The 8,316-nt window shown below is 41.5% G+C and overlaps 1 pseudogene; it reads right to left on the reverse strand.

Annotated features, from left to right (window-relative positions):
- Nucleotides 1-6,231: 6,231 nt before the first annotated feature.
- On the reverse strand, nucleotides 6,232-7,189 carry LOC143661139 (F-actin-capping protein subunit alpha-1 pseudogene; annotated as a pseudogene).
- Between the last annotated feature and the right edge of the window lie 1,127 nt (nucleotides 7,190-8,316).

An 8,316-nucleotide genomic window follows, 5' to 3' on the forward strand; every position in this document is an offset into this window, starting at 1 on the left:
CCATATGTTTTCTGCACAGGCCAGATAGGAGAATTGAATGGGGATGTGGTGGGAATAACCACCCCTGCATCTTTCAAGTCCTTAAGAGTGGCAGTAATCTCTGCAATCCCTCCAGGAATCTGGTAGTGCTTCTGTTTACTATCTTTCTAGGTAGAGGCAGTTCTAGTGGCTTCCACTTGGCCTTTCTCACCATAATAACCCTCACTGCATGAGTTAGAGAGCCAGTGTGGGGATTCTGCCAGTTATTCAGTATGTCTATTCCAATTATACATTCTGGAACTGGGGAAATAACTACAGAGTGGGTCCAGGGCCCCACTGGCCCCACTGTGAGATGGACCTGAGCTAAAAAACTTCATTGATCACCTGGCCTCCCTAAGTCCCCACTCTGACTGGTGGACCAGAGCGACATTTTGGGTCTCCTGGAATTAATGTCACTTCTGAACCAGTTTCTAATAATCCCTGAAATATCTGATCATTTTTTTCCCCCAAGGAAAAGGTAACCCAGAGGGACCTGGTTTCCCCTTCATTTAAGGGGCTCTGGGACTGTAAAGTGTTTCCAGTCTGGAAATTGATTTAGGGGCCATGACTCTGTGTTTTTGTAATTCAGATTAGGCTTTTTGTTCACTTGACCTAGAACTCTTTTGTTTATACAGCTCAAACAAGAATTTAGTAGAGCTGCCCATGATTGTATTCTAGGAACCCCATGAATTAGTAGCCAATGCCACAAATCTCTGTGTGTCAAATTATTTTGACTTCTGCTTTGAATTTGCTGTCTATTATAATAGCCACATGTCATGGTTAGGTTCATGTGTCAACTTCGCCAAGTGGTGATACCTGTTTGTCTGGTTGGGTAAGTGCTGGCCTGTCTGTTGCGATGAGGACATTTCATAGAATTTAACCATGATCACGTCAGCTACAATCACAGCTGATTCCATTTGTAATCAGCCAAAGGGGAGTGTCTTCTGCAATGAATAATGCTTAATTTGATCACTGGAAGCGTTTTAAGGAGGATTTGGAAGAGACAGGCTCTTCCTGTTTTGGCTGGTGAGCCTCTCCTGTGGAGTTCATTCAGACCCTCCATCAGATTCGCCGGCTTCACAGCCTGTCCTGCAGATTTTGAACTCTGTGTTTCCATGGTCACGTGAGACACTTTTCTAAATTTTATATTTGCGAGTGTTTCCTGTTAATTCTGTTTCTATAGAGAACCCTAACTAATACATCTTGGTACCAGGAGTGGTTCTTAAGAAACAGAATATCAAAAATGAGTTTTTATGAATGGTTTTCTACTCTGACTGGACTCAAAGACACTAAGGACTCTGATTTCCATAATCAGAATGACACTCCCAATCCATGGAGTGAGTTGGCAAAAAAGATACTCAAAATATCACCATTTGATTCCCCTAATGCTTGGCTTGTACAAAGCCAGGCTCTGGGGGAAAATGTTTTTGACACCTTTACAGAGTTTTGCATAAATAAGAGGTATAGAAATGTGGGCTGGTGGTTGTTAGATCCACTGGTTACTTTAAGGAGTGAAAAGAATGGGCTTAAGTCTTCAAGTGAGAAGTTTAAGCACTGTCTGACAGATGTGGATGTTTCTGTGAATATCCTGAAGGAAGATTTTATTTCCTGTAGCCGTGGACTTGAGATCTCTGAAAATCAGACTCAGAATCTTATTGCTAGAGTAGCAACTTTACAACATAAACTGAAATCTCAATGTTGCATGGTGTCTGCTATTGAAGTGAGGACATTGATTGGAAAGGAGTGGGACACTGAAAAATGGGATGGTGACATATGGATTGATAATGATGTTGGGGTGAGGTTGAAACCCCAAGTGATGCTGTGTCTTCTCTAGATAACTCTGTAATAGTTTACCCTGAGGACATAATCACCCCACCTCCAGCCTGCCTTAAGTAGTTGGCCACCCAACCTCCTCCTGAAGGTATTAACCCTAGAGTGATTAATCCTGTTTCACCATATGACTCTGCAAATAAAAGCCCTGAAGCAAATGGCTTGGAAGATATTTCTAATTCTTTTCATGACCCACCCCCACCACCCCTCATTTCTTCCAGACCTATAACTAGACTAAAGTCCCACTAGGCCCCTAAAGGTGAGGTACAAAGTATCACACATGAGGAGGTACGTTATACTCCAAAAGAACTGTGTGAGTTTTCCAATTTATATAGACAGAAATCAGGGGAATATGTGTGGCAATGGATTTTAAGGGTGTGGGATAATGGCGGGAGGAATATAAGGCTGGATCAGGCTGAATTTATTGATAGGGGCCCACTAAGCAGAGATTCTGCATTCAATGTTATAGCTCGAGGGGTTAGAAAAGGTATTAACAGTTTGTTTGGATGGTTGGTTGAAACAGGGATCAAAAGGTGGCCAACAATACCCAAAGTTGAAATGCCAGAACTGCCCTGGTGTGACAGGGCCAGTGGCCAGGGCCAGTGGGGGCCAGAGGCTTAGAGAGATTCTAATGTTAGGGTGGATTTATCATGAAAAGCCTGCTCTTACACCCTAGGAATGTCCGGAGGATGCACCTTTTACCAGAACAGTGAGAAATAAATTTGTGAGACTAGCACCATCATCCCTGAAGAGCTCTGTGGTTGCACTTCTGTGTAGGTCATATATTAGTGTAGGAACTGCTGTCACTGAGCTGGAATCCTTAAACAGAATGGGGATGACGGGATCCCAAGTTGGTAGAAGCCAGGTGGCAGTGCTTAATCACCAAAGACAGGGTAGACGTGGCTATTATAATAAACAAAAACATAAAGCAGGCATCAAAATTATACGACTTGTAGAGATTTGTGGCATTACCTAGTAAATCCACTAGGGGTACCAGAAATGTAATAGAAGGGCAGTCTACTAAATTCTTGTTTGAACTGTAAAAACAAAAGAGTTCTAGGTCAAGTGAACAGAAGTCCAACCTGAATTACAAAATCACAGAGTCATGGCCCCTTAATCAATTTCCAGACTGGAAACAGTTTACAGACCCAGAGCCCCTTGAATGAAGGGGAGACCAGGTCCCTCTAGGGGAGAACCCTGTTACACTGCCACAAATTTATACTATTAATCTTCCTCCAAGCCTTCCCCAAGGAGACTGATGGCCTTTTACCAGGGTAACTGTGCATTGGGGAAAAGGAAATGATCAGATATTTCAGGGATTATTAGAAACTGGTTCAGAAGTGACATTAATTCCAGGGGACCCAAAATGTCACTCTGGTTCACCAGTTAGAGTGCGGGCTTATGGAGTCCAGGTGATCAATGGAGTTTTAGGTCAGGCCCATCTCACAGTGGGTCCAGTGGGGCCCCGGACCCACTCTGTAGTTATTTCCCCAGTTCCAGAATGTATAATTAGTATAGACATACTGAGCAACTGGCAGAATCCCCACATTGGCTCTCTAACTCATGCAGTAAGGGCTATTATAGTGGGAAAGGCCAAGTGGAAGCCACTAGAACTGCCCCTACCAAGCAAAATAGTAAATCAAAAGCAATACCAGATTCCTGGAGGGATTGCAGGGATTACTGCCAGTGTCTAATAATCCCTGAGATATCTGATCTTAAGGACTTGAGGGATGCAGGAGTGGTGATTCCCACCACATCCCCATTCAACTCTCCTATTTGGCCTATGCAGAAAACAGATGGGTCTTGGAAGATGACAGTGGATTATCATAAGCTCAACCAGGTGGTAACTCCAATTGCAGCTGCTATTCCGGATGTGGTATCATTGCTTGAGCAAATCAATGCATCCCCTGGTACCTGGTATGCAGCTATTAATCTGACAAATGCTTTTTTTCTCAGTAGCTGTTAGTAAGGACCACCAGAAACAGTTTGCTTTCAGTGGGCAAGGTCAGCAATATACTTTCACTGTCCTACCTCAGGAGTATATCAACTCTCCGGCCCTATGTCATAATCTTGTCTGCAGGGAACTTGATCGTTTCTCCCTCCCACAAGACATCACACTGGTCCATTATATTGATTATATCATGTTGATTGGACCTAATGAGCAAGAATTAGCAATTACTCTAGACTTACTGGTAAGGCATTTGCGTGTCAGAGGATGGGAGATAAATCCAACAAAAATACAGGGGCCTTCCACCTCAGTGAAATTTCTAGGTGTCCAGTGGTGTGGGGCATGTCGAAATATCCCTTCTAAGGTTAAGGATAAGTTGATCAATCTGGCCATCCTACGACCAAAAAAGAGGTACAACACCTACTTGTCTCTTTAGATTTTAGCGATGACATATTCCTCATTTGGGTGTGCTACTCCAGCCCATTTATCATGTGACCAGAAAAGCTGCTAATTTTGAATGGGGACCTGAAGAAGAGGAGGCTATGTGACAGGTCCAGGCTGCTGTACAAGCTGCTCTGCCACTTGGTCTGTATGATCCAGCAGATCCAATGGTGCTGGAAGTGTCAGTGGCAAATAGAGATGCTGTCTGGAGCCTTTGGCAGGCCCTATAGGAGAATCACAAGGCAGACCCTTAGGACTTTGGAGCAAAGCCTTACCATCTGCTGCAGATAACTACTCTCCTTTTGAGAAACAGCTTTTGGCCTGCTACTTGGCCTTAGTACAGACTGAATACTTAACCTTGGGTGACCAAGTTACCATGAGACCTGAGTTGCCTGTCATGAGCTGGGTGTTGTCTGACCCATCAAGCCATTAAGTTGGGCGTGTGCAGCAGCACTGTATTGCAAAATGCTAATGGTATATGCAAGATAGGGCCAGAGCAGGTTCTGAAGGCACACGTAAGTTACATGAAGAAGTGGCCCAAATGCCCATAGTCTCCACTCCTGCCACATTACCTTCTCTTTCCCAGACTAGAGCTATGGCCTCTTGGGGAGTTCCTTACAGTGAATTGACTGAGAAACTCGGGCCTGGTTTACAGATGATTCAGCACAAAATGCAGGTACCACCAAAAAGTGGACAGCTGCAGCACTACCACCCCTTTCTAGGGTGTCCTTGAAGGACAGTGGTTAGGGGAAATCCTCCCAGTGGGTAGAACATACCTGCCAATATACCTGCCAATGTGCACACATACCTGCCAATATACCTGGGAAGGTTTGCTATATCACAGTTAGATATGAATTCTTAGCAAGCAGAACTAAAGACGCGTAATTAGGAGAAAATTTTACATACTATTTAGAACAAATCACTAGTATTCTCTTAAATAACAGGTTACTATAGAAAAATACTGACTGGAAATTATCCTTCTCACTTTTGTTCATTTTTACTTTTTATTTGTGATTTACAGTTGTTTAATTTAATTGCTTATAGTGTAATCCTGCCACAAATGCAGTAAAGCACAAGATACCTATTATTCCTTCAACATATGCATTTTTCAATTTTTATATTTACTCTATGACATCCACAGTATGTCAGCAGTTCTTGAATGTTAAAAAAATGAGTAAAACTCTCTTCTAAAAATGCAGATTTTTATAACTATAATGATAATAAATGGGAAGGGGATAATTAACAAAGGAAGGGGAAAAAAGCAAACATATTCATGTGCAGAGAATGCAGTTTAAGTCTTTGGAATTAAAAACTTCCCCAGAGAAGCTGGCTATAACAGAATTTCCAGAAAACTTCCTTTGCTCTCTCAAAAGAACCTGAAAGCCCTAATCCAAAATTTTGAAGACTACAGTTATGAGATGCCCTAAAAGTGATGATTAAAGCAGTTGGAAGGAGAAGGATGAATGTGTCTTCCATTTAGCTATAGTGTAGAACAGCCTCTTTGGCTGTTGGTGGATCAGTAAAAACCAGTGAAGTACCAGAAGTACTCTGAAGGAAAGTATGAACGTATTACTTGTCTGTATCGGTAACAGGGCTTCATGGCTAGGAAAATTTTCTAAACAGGAAAATGACTCCTGGATAGAGCTCACTCCCCAAAATTAAATGTGGTGACATTAAAAAAAAAAAAAAGAGGAACAGAAAATTACAAGGCAAAGAACACAAACAATGAAGATAGGGTGGGCAACGGTGGCTCAGTGGCAGTGTTCTTGCCTGCCCTGCTGGAAACCTGGGTTTGACTCCCAGAGCCTGCCCATGCAAAAAAAAAAAAGACAGTGCTGGAGGTTCAACAGTATTCCTTGGGGCTAGAAAACCCGTTGACTTTGAAAGCCCTAGCAAAATATCACTCTTGTTTATAAACCGTCTTTTTATCATATGACCACACATTGAATAAATCCTTTCTCCCCCATGTGCTGAAGAATCCTATATTCAGCCTTTTAAGCATTCTGCATTTCTTTGCCAATCTTTTAGCTGAGTATCTTATTCCAGTCAATTTTGGTGTGGGTAACTGGAAGCTGCCAGGGCAATGCCTTGAATGTGGTATCTGACATTGTTCGATAATTTTCACTAATTGCTGTCAGATACTCATTTTGTGCATGCTATGTGCTTTTTAATAAAGTGCTTGGCAGTTTGGACTTCATTTGAAGCAATATTGAATCCCATATGTCTTTATGACCACCCAACTGAACATTGTCATCTTCATAATAGTGAACCTGAATCTTCAGCACTCCAGGCACCTTGGCTGAAGGTGGTATGTGATAGTGTACTTCTACTCTGATTTCCAAAGACCATTCCAGAAGTTTTTAGGCTGAAACTGGTAGCTTTCAATACATTCAATAACAGTCTGATGCCCATCTATAGTTTTAGCATGAATAGTACAGAAACTGTTTGAATAATGGTCTTTCACATAGGCCCTTAATGCACTGTCACAGGAGTCTCTCCAAGACTTCAGACCTCAATCTACTTCCTCTGGATGAGGGTCATTTGCTACTTTCTGTAAGTGGTCAACTTAAGGGAAATTTTGCTTCTTGGGTCAAAAAATCGGTATTACCCTGGTCACCATGTTCTGTAATTAAGACCTGATTGTCATATCCTTCTATCTTCACAGATATGAACTGATCCATGTTATATTGGGCAAATGCATGTGCTGCCCCTTCTCTGAGGAGATTGTCATTATTAAGTTATTAAGTAGTAGCCAGATATCATTACACAGTTCATTAAATTCTGCTGGGGGTGCATAAGTGATGAATTTAGCAGTATGTGTACCTTCTCTTCATCAGAAACCTGATCCTCAGAGTTGGCTTTCTTAGGCAACTCTTGCCAGTTAGCTTTTGCTGCTGAAATAATGGCCCCAAAACTTGGTGGTTTCAAACAACAATTATTTATGTAGCTCATGGTTTTGTAGTATTTTTGTAGTATTGCAATTTAGGCTGGACTTTCAGCCAGGTAGTTCTTTTGATCTTGGCTGGGCTTACTCCTATAAAGAAGTTCCTGGCTAAAAGTAGTCTATGGTCAGTTTTGATTCAGCTAGGCAACTCTGCTTCTGGGGGTTGACTGGCTGTGATGATGGGGGTGACTAGGACATGTGTCTCTCATCATCTAGTAGGTCAGTCCAGGTTATTCATATAACAGATGTTCAGGGTTTCACGAGCAGAGCAGAAGGTTGAAGGCCTACACTCAAAACTGGTATGATGAATTTCTGTTGAATTCCATTGACCAAAACAAATATAATGGTAGGCCAGATTTGATGGATGGAGAAATAGACTTCACCTCTAAAAGGAGAGAGCTGCAAAGTCCCATTCCAACAACATGGATCTTGGCCATTTTTGACATCTACCACTGAGCCTTCTATGTTTTGCTCTGGAGGGCCTGTTGATACTGGACAAGTGGCTCTTCCATTAAACATCATAAAATGGAAGCAACCAAGTACAGAGAGTTCAAATGTACATTTAGAAGCAATTCTCATTTGCATATTAAAAATTTTCTCTGTGGGGGAGAACTGATTGTCAGTCACCTAACAGGCATCTTTTTCTTTCTCTCCCACAATTTTAATTATGTTCCATGATGCAGGCATCTCTGTTTGGCTATTTACCTTGCTTCTCAATAAAAGGAGATGATGTTTCAAAATAAATAGCCTAATATACTGTAAAGAAGCTGGAGATACTTAGAAACAATATTTTCTAAATACTTGTAAGTTATATTTCAAAATCTATTACATTTAGTGGATTGTGTAAATAAATATCAGGTCTGAAACTCAGCATCCTACTGCTCCTGTGCAGCAAGTGCAGCAAGTACAATGACTCATGTATAAATAGACAAGTCACCATTTAAAATTCTGTCCTCTTAGAGTTATGTCTTTGCATTCCATTCAGCTTAAATTAATAAAACCAAAGTGTGAAACTTTTTTTTACGAAAAGAAATTAGAGCAGTACCTTCATTAAGAGGAGGAATCACAGCTTTGTTGTTTAAAATCACTGTAAGACATAAGGGAAACCATCTAGTTGAACTGACTCAAGTCTCAA

This window comes from Tamandua tetradactyla, chromosome 17 (assembly GCF_023851605.1).
Source record: "Tamandua tetradactyla isolate mTamTet1 chromosome 17, mTamTet1.pri, whole genome shotgun sequence".
Lineage (NCBI taxonomy): Eukaryota > Metazoa > Chordata > Mammalia > Pilosa > Myrmecophagidae > Tamandua > Tamandua tetradactyla.